The 19,772-nt window shown below is 40.6% G+C and overlaps 1 protein-coding gene across 2 annotated transcripts in view; it reads right to left on the bottom strand.

Moving 5' to 3' along the window:
• LOC105080901 (proton-coupled amino acid transporter 2) overlaps positions 1-19,772 on the bottom strand; it is a 62,815-nt gene that overhangs the window by 36,946 nt on the left and 6,097 nt on the right. For both annotated transcript variants that reach the window (XM_045506694.2, XM_074360951.1), the window contains exon 3: positions 833-962. The gene's annotated coding sequence lies outside the window, so the exon portion shown is untranslated. The remainder of the gene's footprint in view (positions 1-832; positions 963-19,772) is intronic.

Below are 19,772 nucleotides of genomic sequence, written 5' to 3' on the forward strand. Positions count from 1 at the left end.
ATAATAACCAAAATTTATTGAATCACTTCTAAGTCACTTCTCAGCACTGAGCTTACATAGATTATTTCTAATTACAACCCCATGAAGCAAGTACTGTTATTATTATTTTCCTAATTGAAGTAAAGTTGATTTATGTTATATTAGTTTCAGGTGTGCAAAATTAATCCCAAGGACTTAATGGACCTTTTGAAATAGAGAGGCTGTTTACACTGAGGCTGTTGAGAGAACGGCCTATAATGAGGGGCGCTAGCAGTCATGTACCACTGTGTGCTGTGTGCGAAGAGTGTACATGAATAGAGCCCACGCAGAGAAAAACAAACCTGAGAGATGGAGAGAGACTGAGTCCTGGGGATACCACTTGAGTAGCTGGATCCAGCCATGCCTGAAGTTACATATACGCATGGACTTTTCTTTTTGTTTTAAAACTTAGGCCAGTTTGGGTTGGATTTTAGTCACTTGCAAAGGAAAGAAAGAAATCTGACTAAACATCAGTCATTGCTGGGAGGGCTTTTAGATATCATTTAGTCTAATCCCTTTGTTTGGTAGATGGAGAAACTGAGAGGAGAAGAGAAGTATCTTACTTAGAAGATAGGAGAATTAATGGCCATGTTAAACTAGAATCCAGGTCTCTTGATTAACCCAGTCCACTTATTTCCATGGTTTTCCATGACAGTTTCCTGGCATTCTTCTCTATGCTAAGACAATTCTCACTCATGTCTTTGCTACTCCCCTCTAACGAGGGGATGCCAGCCACCCTCTGCACGTCATCTTTCCAGCTCTGAGGCCAGGACTTCACTCACCAGCAGCTGGGGAGGTTGAGGGTGATGCTCACCTGGGTGGTGGCCCCAAACTTGAGGTAGTCCAAGGCCTCGGAGGTCTTGGGTGGTGATCACCAATATCCCCCCATATAGGATGAGCAGAAACTGGGCACAGTCCCACATCTTGTTTTCAAGAAGCAAAACCTGTGAATGGAGCGGCCATAATTACACAGTGATCTCCATTTATGTTATCATTCTAAATTCATCAATTTCAGTCATGAAAAAGTTTGACAGAGGAAAAGAAAAAGCAAACTGCAATATGTGGTGCCACTAGGTACAACAAACTACTGAATTATAACAATGTCAACCACTAAAAAGACCTTAGGGGACTTCGAGTCCAGCCAGCCACACTCAAGTATCCTCTTCCATGCGCAGGAAAGACTCCACCTCTGAGCAGCCCTGTGGCCAGGGTTGATGATAATAGAAATTACTAATAAAATGTTGCTGTTATAGAAATTACTGATAAAATATATAAGCTGATGTCTTTGCAGGACTTGTGCTTTGGGCTCTGACCACCAGGAGGAGCACCTTCCCTAATTTTAGGTCCGGAAGCACAGGTGTGCAGACTACAGTATAATTTTCGGTTCCTTTTGTGTGGGGGTAGAGGGGAGACTTTCTTATACACCAAAATATGCAGCAGGTCCTGTCCAAAGGATGGAAAAGGAATATAAATTGCACTGGCACCTGGACTGAAGAACTTGTTTCCTTATACGTGGTATGAGTTAGTTGTCTAGAAAACTCTCTACAATGCTCATCCTTTATTCCAGCTCCAGCTGTCTGTAATCAGTAATTCTGTATCTCAGAGTAGTAGTGTGGGGGCATCAGCTCCGAACAATGGTTCAGGCAGCCTTACTCGTGTGTGGGGGGAGTGGGGGGGTGTGAAATGTGTGTGTGTAGGAGCAGTGGGGCAGTTGGTGATGGGGAGATCCAGAGATAATCCTGTCAAAAGTAGAACTAAAAAGGAAACTGAAGATAAAAGAGGAAGACCAGAAGGAGCAACTGACATGAGACATTTGGTCTGGAAGCTGAGAGATGAGGGCTTAAGCCTTGGCTTTGGGATTTGACAGCGTTATGCTCTTAGACTAGATTGCTTCTAGCCCTCAGTTTCTGTGTGTAGATGTGAGTGCATTTTACATATATATACATACATACATATATACACACACACACACCCACCACCCATACGTGGTGTGCATGTATTTTTTTCTGAGCTGTATGAGAATAACTGATTTGTTTTAAAGATTGTGTTCCTCTTGTGATTTCACTCAAAAGTTCAAAGGATAAGAAAATATTTGAAAACCTTTGCTAAGTTCCCTTTTAGTGCTGACTTTTTTCCAGTGCTGGATGAAAACAGATCTAGCACCCAAACATGCCAATTAAGAGCATACCAAAGTAAACAGATTTTAAATATGGACACCACGGTGTTTAAGTAGGTTTACTTGTTAGCTGGGATTGTCATACAGATGTTTTCAGTTCTCCCATTCTATAGATGGACAAAATGAGGTCCATTGAAAAAAGCAGATTTGTTTAACACCCCATAGCTTTCTGTCAGGTACTTTTTTCTCTGGCATGTTAAAGGATGAGGGAGCTGGATGGCCAGAGATGCTCAGTCCTCTCATCTGATGCCTTCACTTTACAGATGGGGACCCAGAGGCTCAGAAAGACTAATGGTGGTCATATTAACAAGGTCCCTTATCTAATACAGATAATGTGAGTAGCTATTATTACTTTGGTTCGTATGATAGGCCAGGCAATATGCAAAGTGCTTTAAACGTACTGTTTAATTCTCACCACAATCCTGAAAGCAGGGATTATTATCTTTAAGGATAAGAAAATTGAGGTTGAGGGCCTCTCTTGCTTTAGTTTCTCCTTCTATAAAACAAGGAAGTTGAACTAAAACAGCATGTCTGAAATGAAAGTCATTTATCATATATATGTTCTACCTGTATTATTTTTCTCATCAAGTCTATGCTTTAAAGGGAAATTGATTTTAGAAAGAAGTATTATAGTGCAACTCTAAAATCACCATGAATAGAACATATCAACACAAATACATAATTTAAGAAAGTAAACAAGCATTACTCATCTCACCACTAAGTTCATCACTTGTACCACCAGAGGCATGGAGGCACACTTTGAAAAGCCACTGAATTAAAGGACTTTCCGGTCCAGTCCTATCTTTGACTCTCTAAGGACACAGAATCCTGGAGGCTGGTGAGATCCGACACTTGAGAGCAATGCTCGTCAACAGACACTAGCCATGGAAGGGAGCAACCACTAAAACTTCACTGTAAACAAGATAATCTGCAGGTTATTGACAGCAAATGGGAACCCAGGAGCCTCTGAGGTTCCTTCTTCTTTCTGGGAGCAGGGAGACACTTTCCCAGCCAGGGGAGCATTGATCTCCTGGGGGGTTTCCACGGTTGCTTGGGCAGGGGGGCCCTCATGAGATAAAGACTACCTGCAGAGTTCACACGCTGCATCCTATCTTTGCCTTGCTTTTGGCTCTTGAAAAGGAGAAATGGTGGAAGCTCAGCCCTTTGGCATTCAACAGGCTTTGTGGTCAGCAGCATTACTGAGTGCTTGGAAACCACAACATGCATGTATAAAGGGCTTTAGAGTGTTGTGACTCAAAGTGTGCTCAGAGGACCAGCAGCATCGGCCTCACCTGGGGGCTTGTCGGGAAAGCACAATCTCAGGTGCCACCCAGACTCCTGAATCAGAACCTGCATTGTCAATGTTCCCAGGTGGTTCGTGTGCACACTGGAGTTTGGGTGGCACTGCTCTGAGCTGCTGCTGACGCGGTTGGTCTGAAGACCACTCCGCACAGCAGTGCTTCAGAGTAATCACTCCTAAACTTGGCTGATCGTCAGAATCAGCTGGGAAACTCTAAAAACCTCACAGATTCCTGGATTCCAAATTCCAAAGATTCAGATCCAGTACAACTGAGGCAAGGCTTGGGAATCTGTCACTAGATAAGGTCTTAAAGTGATTCTGATGCTTAGCCAGGTTTAGGGGAGATAACAGCTTACATTTAAGGAGAACTTAACTGTGTACCAGGCAGGAGGAGCCTAAGCTCTTTACATGTATTAATCCGTTTGAGTCTCACAACAGCCTAAGGAGGTAGGTGTTAGTATTAGTCTCATTTTCCACAGGGGAAAACTGAGGCACAGGAAAGTACCGTAATTTGTCAAACTTTGAAGTGGTAGAGCTATAAACAGAATTCAGGTAACTCGGCTGTAGAGCATGGTTTCTTCGCTTTGGCACTATTGACATTCAGGGTGCCCTGTGCATCGCAGGATGTTTAACTGTGTCCCTGGCTTTCAAGCAGTTATTGGTCATAGCATCCCCTCCTACTAGTGACAACCAAAATTGGCTCCAGACATTGCCAAAACCACCCCTGGCTGAGGACAACTGCTCTAGGGTCTCCACTTGTATTCACTAAACTCACTCTGCTGCCTAAGAACCACTGGGTTCTCATCAGTAGATTTTCACCACAACAGCTTAACAAGAGAGGAATTATTAGTCTCATTCTAAAAGCATGACTTATCCAGCGTCACATGACTTGTGAGTTGCAGCTAGGACTCATATCCACATTTCAAACCTCTCCTTAATTGATCCCACACGTGGTAGATGTCTGGGGGAAGTTTTTGTGCCTCTTGAATGAGCCAAGCTGAAGGCTACAGATGAACTCTGCCCAGTCATTATTCCTGATTTTTTTTTTCTTTCTTCAAGGTCTGTCATGGATGTCTACAGGATTATCTGCTCAGCAACCCTTCTCCGTATGTCTGAGGTGACCTGACCACACCTCTGTATTAGTTGTGATTTCTATAAGCACTTTCCTAACTATGGATGATTGGTTGAAAGGTGGCACCTGACCCAAGCTGAACCAATGAATTAATTCCTTCCCTGGATTACTGGGACCAGACAGAATGTCAGATTAGTCTCCTTCTGGTGCCTAAAATGGTAAAATGTAAAGCTCAAGAGTTATGAGCAGAGCTGGTTCACATCAAAATACATAGAGCCAACCTAAGTGGAGGCACTGGAAGCCCTGATGTGGCCTGACTCCTGGGTGTGTCTGCTCCTAAGCCTGATTGTCTCAGGATCCTTCTTGGGGTTTGATTGTTCCATGAAAGTTCCCATAATCTTTCTCATACAGTCTCCTTTTGTTCACCAGTTACTTTAGGATGAGTGAATGAGAGTCCTTATTATACTTTTTCCCTGATTAACAAAATACCTACTTGTTGGCGGGGAGCCCTTCTTAGTATCAGTAATCTGCTCCTAAAAATTTGCTCTGTGCAAGCATGCTAATTGATAATCAAGTTCCTACTATTTTGAATGGGAAAAATTATGTCACGTGGCACACCAACCCCAAACACTTAGCCAGATTTTGAAACATAACTAAAACTCAGTAAAGTGTCTGCATGTAAGTAATAAACTGTGATGTTTGGCTATAAATGCTCACAATGTGATACTGAACACAAATTAACATGCTTGTTACAAAAAGTTGCTTTGTCTACAGTAACATCTTCCACATCCTCTTTGTGGACATCTGGTCTGCTTTCTAAGCTGTCTGTGTGGGATTCTAACATTTGACTGTGTCTGGAATATAAGACAATCTAAGAAATGTCTCAAGACATTTCCCAAAGACTGCTTTGTCAAACATGTATTGAGTCTGGAGACATAAATGTAAACATTTCCTAGAAAACACTGTACACAAAAATTGGACATTCGTTCTATGAAGTTTGGGCATTAAAAAAAAAGAGAAATGTTCTATTAGGAAAACAGTGGAAGAACTTTTCTGTGTGACAATCCTGTACATAAGCCAAAAAATACAGATGTATATAAAAAAGCACAATCCAACCTGAAATTTCCTTCCCCAGAGGGAATCATTGTTAACAGGCTGGAGGGTGTGTTTCCAGGCTTTCGTTACACACACACACACACACACACACACACACACACACACACACACACCTAAAAAGGCAATATCCTGGGGTGAGGAAACTGTCTGCAGGAGGTGCTGGAAGATAAGGATGTTGGCCAGCACTGAGAAGGTTGACAGGGTTCAGAGGTTCCGGATGAAAATGAACACAGTGGTACCAGGAAGGGAAGTGCCCACACTGCACAGATGCAGACATCCAGGGGTGTGGGAGTCATGACCCATCTGCTCTGGCAATCCCATTGGCTCAATCATCTACAGATAAGAAAGGATGCCTTGAACCTCAGCTGCTATCTGCCTGTCCCCATCTACAAGCGCTAAAGCTTTTCCTGCAAATCAACAGCCCTCAGAAGCACCAGGCCACTGCAGGTTCCTCTGCAGAACATTTTCCTTCTCTCTCAACCTTCTAGTTTTTCACTGCTCAGCCTTCAGAGACAGTGCTCCCCCAAACTAGATCAGACCCCATAAACTAGATCAGAGTACCCAGCCCACTTCCTCAATAAGACTTATTATAGATTATAATTTTATACTAGCATGATGTGTCTTCTCCACTGGAATGTAAGTTTCTCAAAGGTAGGGCCCTTACTCAGTTTGTGCACAATTGTATAGCTAACAATATGACCAGCACATGGCTGATAATCAATACATACTTGTTGAATAAATGAACTCACTTACTGAAAGAGAACTTATAGTGAAATTCTGAACAGAGACAGAGAAAAAGCTTAGACACTTCACTTTTTTTCAACTGAAGTTTTTTTGATGATGACAAAATATTTGATGATGACAGAAAACACGAAGAAGCAAAGAGAAAATATAAAGAGAGCAAAATTATCTTTGGAGACTCTCTTTGCAGTGTTGTTTATAATAGCAATAACAAAATAAAATAAAATAAAATAAAATAAAATAAAAAATAGAAATAACACAGATATCTATTAATAAGAAATTGGTAAATAAATTATGTAGAATGAGTCCATGATCTATTATTAAGCAAGAGAAAAAGTAAATGGCAGATCAGTATCAGAGTTTGAAAACTGTCACTATTTGCAGATGACATGATTTTGTATATAGAAAACCGTAAAGACTCCACCAAAAAGCTATTAAAAGTAATAAATGAATACAGTAAAGTTGCAGGGTACAAAATCAACATACAACAATCTGTTGTATCTCTATACGTAACAATGAACTAGCAGGAAGAGAAATTAAGAAAACAATACCATTAACAATCTCAACAAAAAGAATAAAATACCTAGGAACAATTTAACCAAAGAGGTGAAACATCTATACACTAAAAACTGTAATACATTGTTTAAAGAAATTGAAGACATAAATAAATGGAAAGATATTCTATGCTCATGGATTGGAAAAATTAACAGTGCTAAAAGTACTTAAAGCAATTTACATATTCAACACATTCCTTATCAAAATCCTAACAACATTTTCCACAGAAATAGAACAAAAAATCCTAGTGTTTATATGGAACCACGAAAGACCCCCAAATAAAAAGCAATCCTGAGAAAAAAGAACAAGGATGGAGGTATCACACTCTCTGATTTCAAATTATATTAAAAAGCCATAGTAATCAAAACATCATGGTATTGGCAGAAAAACAGATACAAAAATCAGTGGAATAGAACTGAGAGCCCAGAAAAATCCCACAATACATGGAGAATTAATTTATGACAAAGGAGAAGGAACATACAATGGAGAAAGGATAGTCTCTCTAATAAATGGTGTTGGGAAAACTGAACAGCCACATGCAAAAACAAAACAAAACTAAACAAAAAGAAAAAGAAAAAGAAAAAGAAAAAGAAAAGAAACTAGACTATCCGACATCATACACAAAAATCAACTCAAAGTGGATTAAAGACTTGACTATAAGACCTGAAACCATAAAACTCCTAGAAGAAAACATTGGCAATACATTCTTTCAAACTGGTCTTCACAATGTCTTCCTGAATATGTCTCCTCAGGCAAGGGAAACAAAAACAAAAATAAACAAATGGTACTACATCAAACTAAAAAGCTTCTGCACAGCAAAGGAAATCAATAACAAAAAGACAACCTACCAAATGGGAGAAGATACTTGCAAATCATATATCTGATACGGGGTTAATATCAGAAATATCTGTTATACATAAGAACTCATAATATATGGTGTGTGTGTGTATATATATATATACACACACATACATACACACACACACACACACACACGTATGAACTTATATAGCTCAACAACAAAAAACAAACAACCCAATTAAAAAATGGGCAGAGGAGCTAAAAGGATTTTTTTCCAAAGAAGATATGCAGAAGACCAATAGGCACATGAAAAGATGTTCAACATCACTAATTCTTAGGGAAATGGAAATCAAAACCACAATGAGATAACACCTTAGGCCTGTTAGAATGGATATTATTTTAAAAAGGCAAAAAATAACAAGTGTGGGAGAAGATGTCCGGAAAAGGGAACACTCACTGTTGCAGCCATTATGTGCAAGCACTATGGTAAATAGTATTCAAGTTCCACAAAAAATTAAAAACAGAATTACCACATGATTCAGCAATTCCACCATCTGAAAAATATGAAAACACTAATTTGAAAAGATATATGCACCCCTCTGTTTGTCATAGCAACATTTATAATAGCCAAGACATAGAAACAAACCAAGTGCCCATCAACAGATAAATGGAAAATGAAAATGTGGTAAATACATACAATGGAATACTACTTAGCCATAAAAAGATGGAATCTTGCCATTTCCAACAACATGTATGGACCTTGAGTGAAGTAAGTCAGATGGAGAAGGACAAATACTGTATGATTTCACTCATGTGTAGAACAGATATATATGTATACATAGAGAGAGAGAGAACAAATCAAACCAAACAAAAACAAACATGTAGATTCAAAGAACAGAGGGGAAGGGAGTTTGGGGAGGGTGAAATGGGTAAAGGGGGTCCACTGTATGGTGATTCATGGAAACCAAAGTTTTGGTGGTGAGCAGAAGTCAAAACCTAATGTTGTATACATGAAACTTATATATTATAAACTAATGGTGGTGGTGATTCTGCAATGAGGATCAGGGAACAATATTCACAGGAGGTGGGCATTTAGAATGGTCATGATTTAGATACAGAAAGAGAGAGAGAGGGAGGGAGAGAGGAAGGAGGAGGAGGAGGAGGAAGGAGGGTGGACACTGCATGTGGGAAGAAGAGCAGAAGTAAAGGCTCAAGGGTGGGAAAGCTGTATATATTTGGGAGCAGCAGATAGCTCAGATGTGTCAGAGCACAGGAGAAAAGTGGAAGATCACACTGGAGGGTAGGTGGGGACCAGGCTACTCAGAGTCTTATGAGCCAGATTAGAATATATCTTGTCCAAAAGGGAGACCTTGAAGATTCTCAAGTAGACAAGGTATGCTCAGTTTTATATGACGCTGCTTTGAGATAAGGCCCTAGAGGGTCCAAAGCAAAAGCTGAGTTGTTTAGGCTTTCACTAACTAGGTTGCTTTGGAGGGAGCTGCTCAAAGCTCAAGCTGGGATACCTCCTGCCACCTTTTATTTCTACACCAGGGCTCTGCCCTACCTGTTCACAGTTATCTACCACAAACATGAGGAACAACCAGAATCTCAGATGGTCCAAAAACAGGAGGAAGAACATGATTGTACCTGGGTGTTGGGAAAAGATGATTTGTTATAAAGAGAGAAGGCAGAGAAAATATGGGGCCACCCATTGTGCTGGTGTTATAAGCCTCTGCCTCACCCCTCTTGCCTGGATGCCCTTGCTGCCCATAGCTGCAGGCAGAAAGCCTTGTGGCAGCCTGAAACCTTCTCCAGCTCAAGAAGGGGCAGGAATGCCCTGACACCTGTGTTCACCTGTGTCCAGGTAGTTATGGAGCTGAGGGCCTGCCTCGGCTTCCCTATCCCATTATCTGCTGCTCAATCTCATCTACTTGGAGAAGGAAGTCTCTGTCCCCTGCCCGCAAATTCTGACTTGATCTGGACACTAAACACTCAGCTCAGTACTGGCTATCCGTTCCCCATGGAATGAATCTCTTCTTCTTTTGGCCTTCTAATCTATGATCTTTGAAGCAGCTGAAGCGATCTTTCTAAAATTATTGATTATATCATGCCCTTCCTCTGCTTAGGACCTTATGCGGCTTTCCTCTCTGCTCTTAGGATAACATTCTAGCACATGATTGGCTCCAGCATACCTTTCCCTTCTTTCCTTCTACGTCTCTTCCTCCTCACTCAGGATGTTTCGCCAGCTACCTGAGTACTCAGGGCTCTTCCCACTCCGTGGCCTTTTGCTGGTACCGTTTCCACATCTCTTCAACTAGTTGGCTCTTGACCTTCAGATCCTGGCTTAAATTTCACCTCTTCAGACAGGTTTTCCCCTGTAGCTCTTACCCTAATACATAATTATTCATTTACTTCTTTTCTTATTATTTTCTATCTCTTTTTCTTATGTATTTTCTATCTCTACTGCTAGGTCATAAAACTCCATCAAGGTAGGGATCATGTCTATTTTATTCACCTTTATCTCCCCAGCACCTAGCGTGGTGCTTGGTTTATACTAAGGACTTAGTTGATACTTGTTCAGTAAGTGGATGAATGAATTAACAAGTGAATGGGAAGCTGGTTTCCTTCTAGGAAACTGAGCTTCTAGGAAGTACACACAGGATCCATCTCACTTTGAGCACTGCTTGCTGGCTGGCATCCCCTGATGTTCAGGGTCAGGAGCCATTTCAGATTGCCCTGGGGCCTCGTTATAGCCTGGCCCCATTTCCCTTTGTACTTGTATGTACCTTGGCTTCTTGGCCTCAGCTGCTGAAGCCACTGGAGCTGCAGAGCCTCTGCCGCCCACGTCTTACACTTTGATCCCGTTTGCCTTGGTGTGAGGCTCTTTCTGCTCAGACAGGCCCACGATGAACAGAGCCAATAAGGATGAGTAAAGATGTTTACAGAGTACTTCAACTTACATGAGTGATTCAAGACCTGACCTCCGGTCTCCTGGCTCTCAAACAGTGATTTTCCTATTACACCCTGCTGCTTCCCTGACTCCACACAAATTGCTGGTCTTTGTGCTAGCAATGAAGATGATCATGCATGCTACCTTTTGGTACAATGGTTTTGACCAGGAGCGAAGGGTTTCACACTTCTAAGAGCATATCAGGACTTCAGGGAAATGAGAAGGAATGTAACTGTTTTTTCATTTAGTTAAAAAAATACAGCAGTGATAAATGCTGTTATAAAAGGGTCAAATGGTATAGAAGCATGTAAGTAAAAATGAATGTCCCTATTCTGATCCTCTCTCCACCTTATCCCAATCTAATTCTCCTCCCCACTTCTTTCCTCAGAAATAAGTACTTTCGACAGTGTAGTGTAATTAATCCCAGGCCTTTAAAATATAACTATAAATATTATGTATAATAATTTATAAACATAAATAGGGTATTTAAAAAATCTTGCAGTTTTAAAAACATATTCAATATTATTTTAAAATTGTGTATGTTGAAAGTGAAAAAGGGACACTACTTTTTTTTTTAATAGAGGTACTGAGGATTGAACCCAGCATGCTAAGCACGTACTCTAGCACCTCATGCATGCTAAGCACGTACTTTAACTATTTCCCTCCCCACAGACACTACTCTAGTGGTGGAACAAACATTTGGCTGATGGAGCACGACTGAGAGGACTTGTTCTGGTATGTGTATAAAGAGAGATAGCAGGAGACCTGGCAAAACCTGGCAGTAGAACTATAGCAAAGTCTTGTTCATGAGATGACTCAGAGACTCTCACCAGTAGCAAAGTGGTAGGCATAGTTCGCTAGGAGACCCATGCAGTGCACGGCCACAGGCCTATCACCTACAGGCTGACGAGACCCAGCTGGAGATGGGGACATGGGCAGAAAGAAGGAAGCTTAGTAGATATGTTAGGATGAAAAACATAGGACAAAAATAAATTTGTCAAGGCAATGAGAAGACAAGCCATAGACTTGGAGAAAATATTTGCAAAAGACATATCTGAAAAAGGACTGTTATCTCTCTTAAAATTCAACAATAAGATGAACAACTTGATTAAAAAATGGGCAAAAGACCTCAACAGACAGCTCATCAAAGGAAATATATATAAGGCAAAAAAAAAGCATATGAAAAGATGCTTCACATCATATGTCATCAGAGAAATGCAAACTAAAACAACATGGAGGTACCAGTAAACACCAGTTAGAATGAACAAAATTCAGAATACTGACAACAACAAGCACTGTGAGAATGTAGAGAAGCAGGAACTCTCACACATTGCTGGTGGGAATGCACAATGGTATGAAAAAGCCAAGCCACTCTGAAAGGCAGTTTGGCTGTTTCTTACAAAACTAAACACATTTTTACCATATGATTCAGCAATTGCATTCCTTGGTATTTATTCAGTGGGTTGAAAACTTACCTGAACACAAACACCTTACATGAATGTTTATAGCAGCTTTATTAGTAACTACCAAAACCTGGAAGCAACCAAGGTGTCCTTCAGTAGGTGAATGGATAAGCTGTTATATATTTAGACAGTGCAATATCATTCAGCACTAAGAAGAAATGAAATTTCAAGCCATAAAAACACATGACGGAGACTTAAATGCATATTACTAAGTCAAAGAAGCTGATCTGAAAACGCTGCATACTCTATGATTTCAGCTATATGACATTCTGGAAAAGGCAAAACTATAGAGACAGTAAAAAGATCAGTGGTTGCCAAGAGTGTGCAGAAGGAGGATTAGTCAGAGCACAAGGATTTCTAAAGTGGTGAAATTATTCTGTTATGATAAATAATGGTGGATATGTGCCAGACATTTGTTCAAACTCATGAAATCCAAGAGCGAACCCTAATGTAAACTATGAACTCTGGGTGATAATGATGTGTCACTGCAGGTTCATCAACAGTAACAAATGTACCCCTCTGTTGTGAGATGTTGGCAGTGGGGGAGACTGTGCATGAATCAGGGCAGAGTACACATGACCTCTTCAACTTTCCGTATACTTTCTGGGCAATGTTACTGAGAAGCTAAAATGTTCTGAAAGAAGGAAAGTGTATTAAAATAAACAAAAGCCCTGAATATTTAAGAACTGTAGACAGGGGGACTAAGAACTCTGTAGTTTGATACTATTAATGATGTAAGTATATAACTAGTCTCACATGGACACTACAGTGCAATAAAATACAAGAGTAGACCAGGGCTGGAGCAGTAAATGGCCAAAAGGAAAAGAGAAACAGGATAAAGAATGGGCACCAAGCCCTCCCATCATGGGCTCTGTCAGTGCACTAGAGATTAGTAGTATACTAGTTGCTGTATATATTTGTGCTCATGATAACTGCAAAGAAAATGATACTAACCACTATTAAAAAACGTTTTTTGAACATGGCTTGTGAGGCAATGGAACGAGCCCTGTGCTGGGAGCTCAGTGCCCAGTTTACATCCTGCCATTGCCTCTGGTTTTCTGTGCAACCTGGGACAAGTCCCTTCCTCTCTCTACGTCCATTTTCTCTTTGTGTAAAGTGGGCTTGCAATTCTCAAGCGTCTCTCAATTCTTAAGGTTTTATGCATTATTTCCTGGGAGCATAACTTTCTGAAAATTTCCTAAGATAAGAGTAATTAATTAGAGTGACCATTGAGGGTGTTTGCTAAGTGCTATTGTCTCATTTAACCTACAGAACCTCTAATATTAGCCCCATTTACAAATGGGGCAGCTAAGGCTTAGGGAACTTAACCAAAGCCACAGGGTTGGTTAGTGGTGGCATCAGGATTCAAAGAAGGTAGACTCCTCTGCCCTTCCCCCACCAAGCACTCTGCAGAAAGAGCCTCCAGGCTCTGTTGCCTGGGAGAGGAGAACAGAGAATATAAAATAAAAGTACTTTATGTTAGACAGGAAATGGGTCTGAGCATGGACACTCTCCCAGTCATCTCTAACATCACAGAGAACAAAGACACAGCCCAGAGGGCACATCAAACTTCAGAGGGTGGAGGGTGTGGAGATTTCAATGCTACTGGAGAAGGACAGGCAGAGAACAGACTTTAGGGGCTGATCTCCGGAGATAAGGCTAAATTTAGGGAGAGATAATATGGACTTCTAAGTCAAAGGAGAAATGAAAGGGTTATCATTCAACTAGACTGTTCAGAAAACTTATAATGTTTTCTTCTTTTTTTTGAATCACGACTTTCTTTTTCATGAGATAAACTGATCCTCTCAGAGAAAGAGCAGATGTTAGTCATTAAAATTTGCCTACAATTTCATGAGGTTTATGAAATTCCTAAGAAGACTAGTGGATTAGGGAGAAACATAAGATGAAAGTAATCATTAACCAATAATTATGCTAAAAATAATAGTGGAAACAAACCATTTAAGTGTCAAGTACTCTAACATTTACAAAACAACTTTGCATACACTATTGAATCTCTCCAATAAGTAGAATGTCAATACTTATTTTTACAGGTGAGAAAACTGACACTCAAAAGAGCCAGAGAAGGGAGTAACTGCACATGGGTAGCTTTCTTTTAGAGCAATGAAACTTGTTCTAAAATTAGATCGTGGTGATAGCAGCATAACTTTGTAAATTTATTAAAAATTCATTGAATTGTACACTCAAAATGACTAAGTTTTATGGGATGTAAGTCAATACCTCAATAAAGCAGTTAAAAAAAAGCAATAATGTTGAATAAATGGACCCCTAAAGAGTTATGCTTTGGATCCAAGAATTATCTTTGAGGAGCATTATCTTTGCCCTTAACACAACTTTTCTGCACCTCTCTTTGCCTGTCTGTCAAGATTTAGCTCCTTGAGTTACTGGAAAGAAGAAGGGAAAAGTTCCCATAAAAGTCCCTAGGTACAAGATCTCAGGCTCAAGAACTCCTGTTGGGAATGTAAGGAGACTTATGAGATCCCACTGACGTCCTCCAGGCAGGAGGACACCTGGTGGAGGAGTTGGTAGGCCTTCCCCAGGGGCTGCTGGAGCATTCCTAGGGTGGCACCATCCAGGGCCTGGCAGCTGGCACACAACCTCAGGTGGGTCCTAGCACCACCCGGCAAATCCTCTCCTTGTCTTATTTATGCTACTCTTCCACTCTTCAATGGGACTGTTCCCTATGTCTTCTCTCAATTTAAACCTCTACCACTCTTCCCTTTCCACTCTCAGCTGATGACATTGTTCGTACTTCATTGAGAAAATAGAAGCAATCAGAAGAGAACTTCCTTATCCTCCAGCCACTAAATCTACCCACTGACCTATGTCTGATTCCATATGCAGGACTTTTCTCCCAGGAAAATAGCTGAGCCTTTCTCATCCTGTTCTAAGTCCCTTTGTCTTGTGCACTGGATCTCATCCGTTGTCCTCTACTGACTCAAGAGCCTTCTCCTGCAAAGATCCTTCCCTGTCTCTCACATCATCAAACTTTCCCTTTCTACAGCATCATTCCCATGAACATATAAGCATACCATACTACCTTAAATCTCTCATTTCTCTGCTCTGCTTCATAGCAAAAGTCCTTAAAAGAGTTGTCTTTACTCTTTCCAGTTTCTCACTTCCCATTCTCTTGAACCTACCTCAGCCAACTTTCATCCTCATTACTTCACTGAAACTGCTCTTGCGAAGGGCAACAACGCCCCATTGCCAAATCCAATGGCTAAACCTTAGCCCTCTTATCACTTGCCTTGACATGAGTAGAAATTTTAATATTTTTTACACTTACGATTTTCACCACTGTGGTGGATAGACTCTAAGATGCTACCTCCCTTATTATTCATGGTGTTCATGCTCTTGTTTATCCTCTGCTATTGAGTGTGGATGGGACCTGTGCTTGCTTCTAGCCAACAGATTGTGGCAAAGGTGATGGAATGTCACATTATGTCATACAGATTTTGTTTTACTAGCAGACTATAGAGACCTCCAAGTCTAGCTGGCTCTAAAGAAGTAAGTGTTAGGAAGCCCACATGGCTAAGAGCTGAGAGCCACCAAGAAGGCGGGGCCCTCAGTCTTACAATGGCAAGGAAATTAATTGTGCCAAAAATCTGAGCAAGCTTGGAGGAATATTCTTTGCCAGTTGTGCCTCCAGGTGAGAAAGCAGCCTAACCTATACCTGGCTGCAGCCTGTGAGCCCCTATAAGCAGACGACTCCCTGAACTCCTGACCCACAGAAACTGAACGAGAATAAATATATGTCATTTTAAGCCATTAAGTATGTGGTAATTTATTACACAGCAATAGGAAACTAACACAACCACTCATTTTTAAATATGTTTTTTCCATAATGGCATCTTATACTGCATTTGAAAAAACTCAGACAAAATTTATTTGCATATTAAACAGGTACCATTCTGTACCTTCATATGGCAAATTGTGACCACAGAACCTTAGGGTCTAAGTGAGGGGTCAGAGGAGAACCCAGAGGTTCTCACACTTTTTACCCAGTGTGACCTTGAACAAATAAATACCTTTGTCTCTCTGAAGCTCAGTTTCTCATATATAAAATGAATGGGTTGCAGCAGACCATCTCAAAGAAATTCTAAAGAGTGATATATAATAACTTTGTGGCTGACTGAGGGCCCATCCAGTCATCTTTGGAGGGAGGAATGTGGCTGAAGTAGGGAAAGAAGAACTCGTGGCGCTGAAAGATTTTGGAGATGAACTTCCTTCCCTGTTAATTTCATTGACGAGAAGCCCGGATGTAAGGAACTGGCTAGTACGTGGCAGAGCTAGCCTCAGCCCCTCCCTTTGGGCTACTACATGTGTTTTTTCAGTGGCAAAAGGAGGCACTTCCCTCTTGTAAGCTCTCCCAGGTCCTTTGTTACCATTGTGAGGTAGCCCTAAGGTCTGTCCACCCTACAGATGGGGTTTAGTGGGTTTGCTCCAGATCTCTTAGAGTGCCTGGGCCCAATCCTGGGAATATCCCTCATCCAAGGCTGCCTTTTCCTGCCTTATTTCAGGAGGACCTACCACTTGTCACTGTCTAGTGCCACGACTGACATCAAGGAAGCTGTTAGCTGAGTAAGAGGTTAGGGGAGGGTCTGTAGGTGAGGTGGAAGCTGTAAGCTGGTTTCAGGTAGACTGGAAGCTTCAGCTCTGGAAAACCTAAGCTGAGTAAGCTCTTAGAGGCTTCCCACAACACAGTTCCACTTTAAAAACGAATATTCACATCTTTAAAAAGATGCCCACAGTTAAACTAAATTTTTTAACCAAAGAATTTATAATAAAAAGCCAGAGTCTCCTTATCTGACCCTCTCTATTCCTCTTTCAGGGACTATCCCTTTTTTAAAAAATCAGTTTAATTTTAGTTCTTTAGTTCTCCATCTCTCTATACAATACACTTTAGTGGTATTTCTCAACATATTTCTCAACTTATCAATCTGATGTTAGATGAACATTTACACCTGTTGACCTCCGCCACTTCTCTTGATAAAATTATCTTCTTGTTTCAGTTCCTTTTTACTTATTTTTGTACCTTTTAAAATATATAAGCATCAAGATACACTTCTTTAAAAAAAAGATACACTTCTTATAAATTATTAATAGTATTTGTGTTAGTTTCCTATTGCTGCTGTAGCAAATTACCACACATTTTGTGGATTAAAACAACACAAATTTGTTAAATTACAATGCTAGAGGTCAGAAGTCCTAAAATCAAGAAGTTAGGAGGGCTGCTCCCGGGAGAATCTGCTTCTTCGCTTTTCCAGCTTCTAAGGGCCTCCCGCATTCCCTTGACTTGTGGCTTCTTCCTCCATTCAAAGCCAGTAGAACAGCATCTTCTCTTTTCTGACCTTCCTGCCTCCCTCCTGTAAGAACCTTTGTGAATACATTAAGCCCACCTGGACAATCCAGGATAATCTCCTCTTGTCAAGATCCTCAACTTAATCACATCTGCAAAGTTCCTTCTGTCACCTAAGGTAACATATTCACAGGCTGTAGAGATTAAGATCTGGACATTTTTTGGGGGGCCATTATTCTGCCTACTCTGCCGTACATCCCAATTTACCTGGAACAGACCCACTATATATATATGTGTGTGTGTGTGTGTGTATGCGTATATATGTAGATATATATATGTAGATATGTATATAGATATACACACAGACATATATATATGTCTGGTGTCCTGGTGTAAATTATCAATACAGCCCCTCTCATTTTCTAAAGTGTCTCCAGTATGAACACTTTACTTATCCAGTGCTTCCGAATCTTTTTTATATAACACTTGTAGAAAGTGGTAACACTTTATAGATCCTCAGGATAAAAGAACAAGCCTGCTCATGACTAGAGGTAATTGTCTCAGACACTCCAGTCACCTTAGGACCCACCTGGCTGTTCCACAGGGCAAAAGCACCAATATCTCAGCACTGCTATAACCCATTTATGGTACCCCATGGGCTACTGCACACCACTGGCAAAGTCCTCTTTACACTAAAACAATATAGTAAGTTTTAAAGCCTGTTCTTCTGATGCGCTCCTGTGTGGCAGCATTTGACTCCAAGTTGCTTACTGGGGTTTCCATACACGTGCACTGACGTTCCTGTAGTTGCAGTGCTGCCTGCAGGTTAATTCAGGTTGTCAGACTGAGGTTCTCCTTTGGCATCTTTTCACATATGCCCTCCAGTTCTGTGTCCCTGCAGAATTCCTCATCTCTCACGCATTAACCCAGGCATCAGAGCAGTCCCAGTGGATTCTCTGGATGGGCTTTTGAACAGCTTGCAAATTTTTTCTTTGGGCCTTCAGAGTGCATAAGTCTCTTACTTTATAATGCATTCTTTTTTCTAAACAGACTTTATTTACCAGAAAAGTACCAATGGTAAAACATTTTATCATCATTATCTTGTTTCTAATCACCAAAAATCACAAGAGCTAAGCTGAAAGGCACACCATAGTGTGCTTTTCTGGCACCAGCACTTTTCCTAGTATCTGAGGTGCTGTTCGTTCCCTTAGTGGGGTCCTTGCTTTAACTCTAGTTTTCATTTCAACTGTGTTGCCAATTTACTGTACAGGATGCACTCCCCTTAGTCTTCAGCATGTCATAGCATGACTGTGTTTGGCTTTCTTTATAGCAATTTACCTCTTCTAATTTTCATTCCAAAATGAAGGATTTTTAAATTAATTTTTCAGAATTTGTGCCACTTAATGAATCCTAAATTATATTGCTATGGCTTATGGAATATCTTAAATTACGTTAACAATGAATGCTTATACTATAGCTAATAAATTATTCAAACCACCCACAGAAGTTCCACGTGAACAATGGCATTTCTCTCTGGCTTCTGACAAAAGTGGGTGGGCACTTCTGTGTTCCAGCCAAAGTGCAGCACAGTTTACAGTTCACTCTCTTGAGCATCAGTCAGGCTATTATGGGATACCTCATGAAATTTTAAATTCAAGTGGAATTCTAAATACTCTAAATTCTGCATAGGAAGTAGAACTTTATTTACATTTTAATATTACACCATCTTAAATTCCTGTAATTCAGATATGTGTACACAGACCGTGTTGTGTAGCCTGCTTTGCTTTGTTTTCTTCCTTAACCAAATGCGACCATTCTATGTAAGCTATTTTGTAACCTCTGTATGATGCAGGGGGCTAAGAGCTTGGAAGTCAGAGCAAAGAAACATAAGACATGTGCGATTCTGGGTGCACTGCCCCTCCTCTCCAGGCCTCCGTTTCTCTACTAAGGATGAGAGGTTGGACTCAACTAACCCTAGGTGGGGCTCTCCAGCTCTGAAAATCCACAGTTAAAAGAGGTGCCCTGATAATCTACAGTTAAAGGAGGCGCCCTGGAAGAATCCCTCTCTTTCTTTATGTCTAAGGATGTGAAAAGAAGAAAAAGAAAATAAAGAGGAAGGACAAGAAACAACTAAAAGGAAAAACAGGAAGGAGCAGATCCGTGTTGATAAAAGAAAGGGAAAGGAAAGAAGAAAGAAGATGCCTAGACTCACAAAGGGTGAGTATGGACTTAATTTATAAAAAAAAAAAATAGGTTTCAACTC

Source organism: Camelus bactrianus, chromosome 3 (genome assembly GCF_048773025.1).
Source record: "Camelus bactrianus isolate YW-2024 breed Bactrian camel chromosome 3, ASM4877302v1, whole genome shotgun sequence".
In the NCBI taxonomy this organism is placed as follows: domain Eukaryota; kingdom Metazoa; phylum Chordata; class Mammalia; order Artiodactyla; family Camelidae; genus Camelus; species Camelus bactrianus.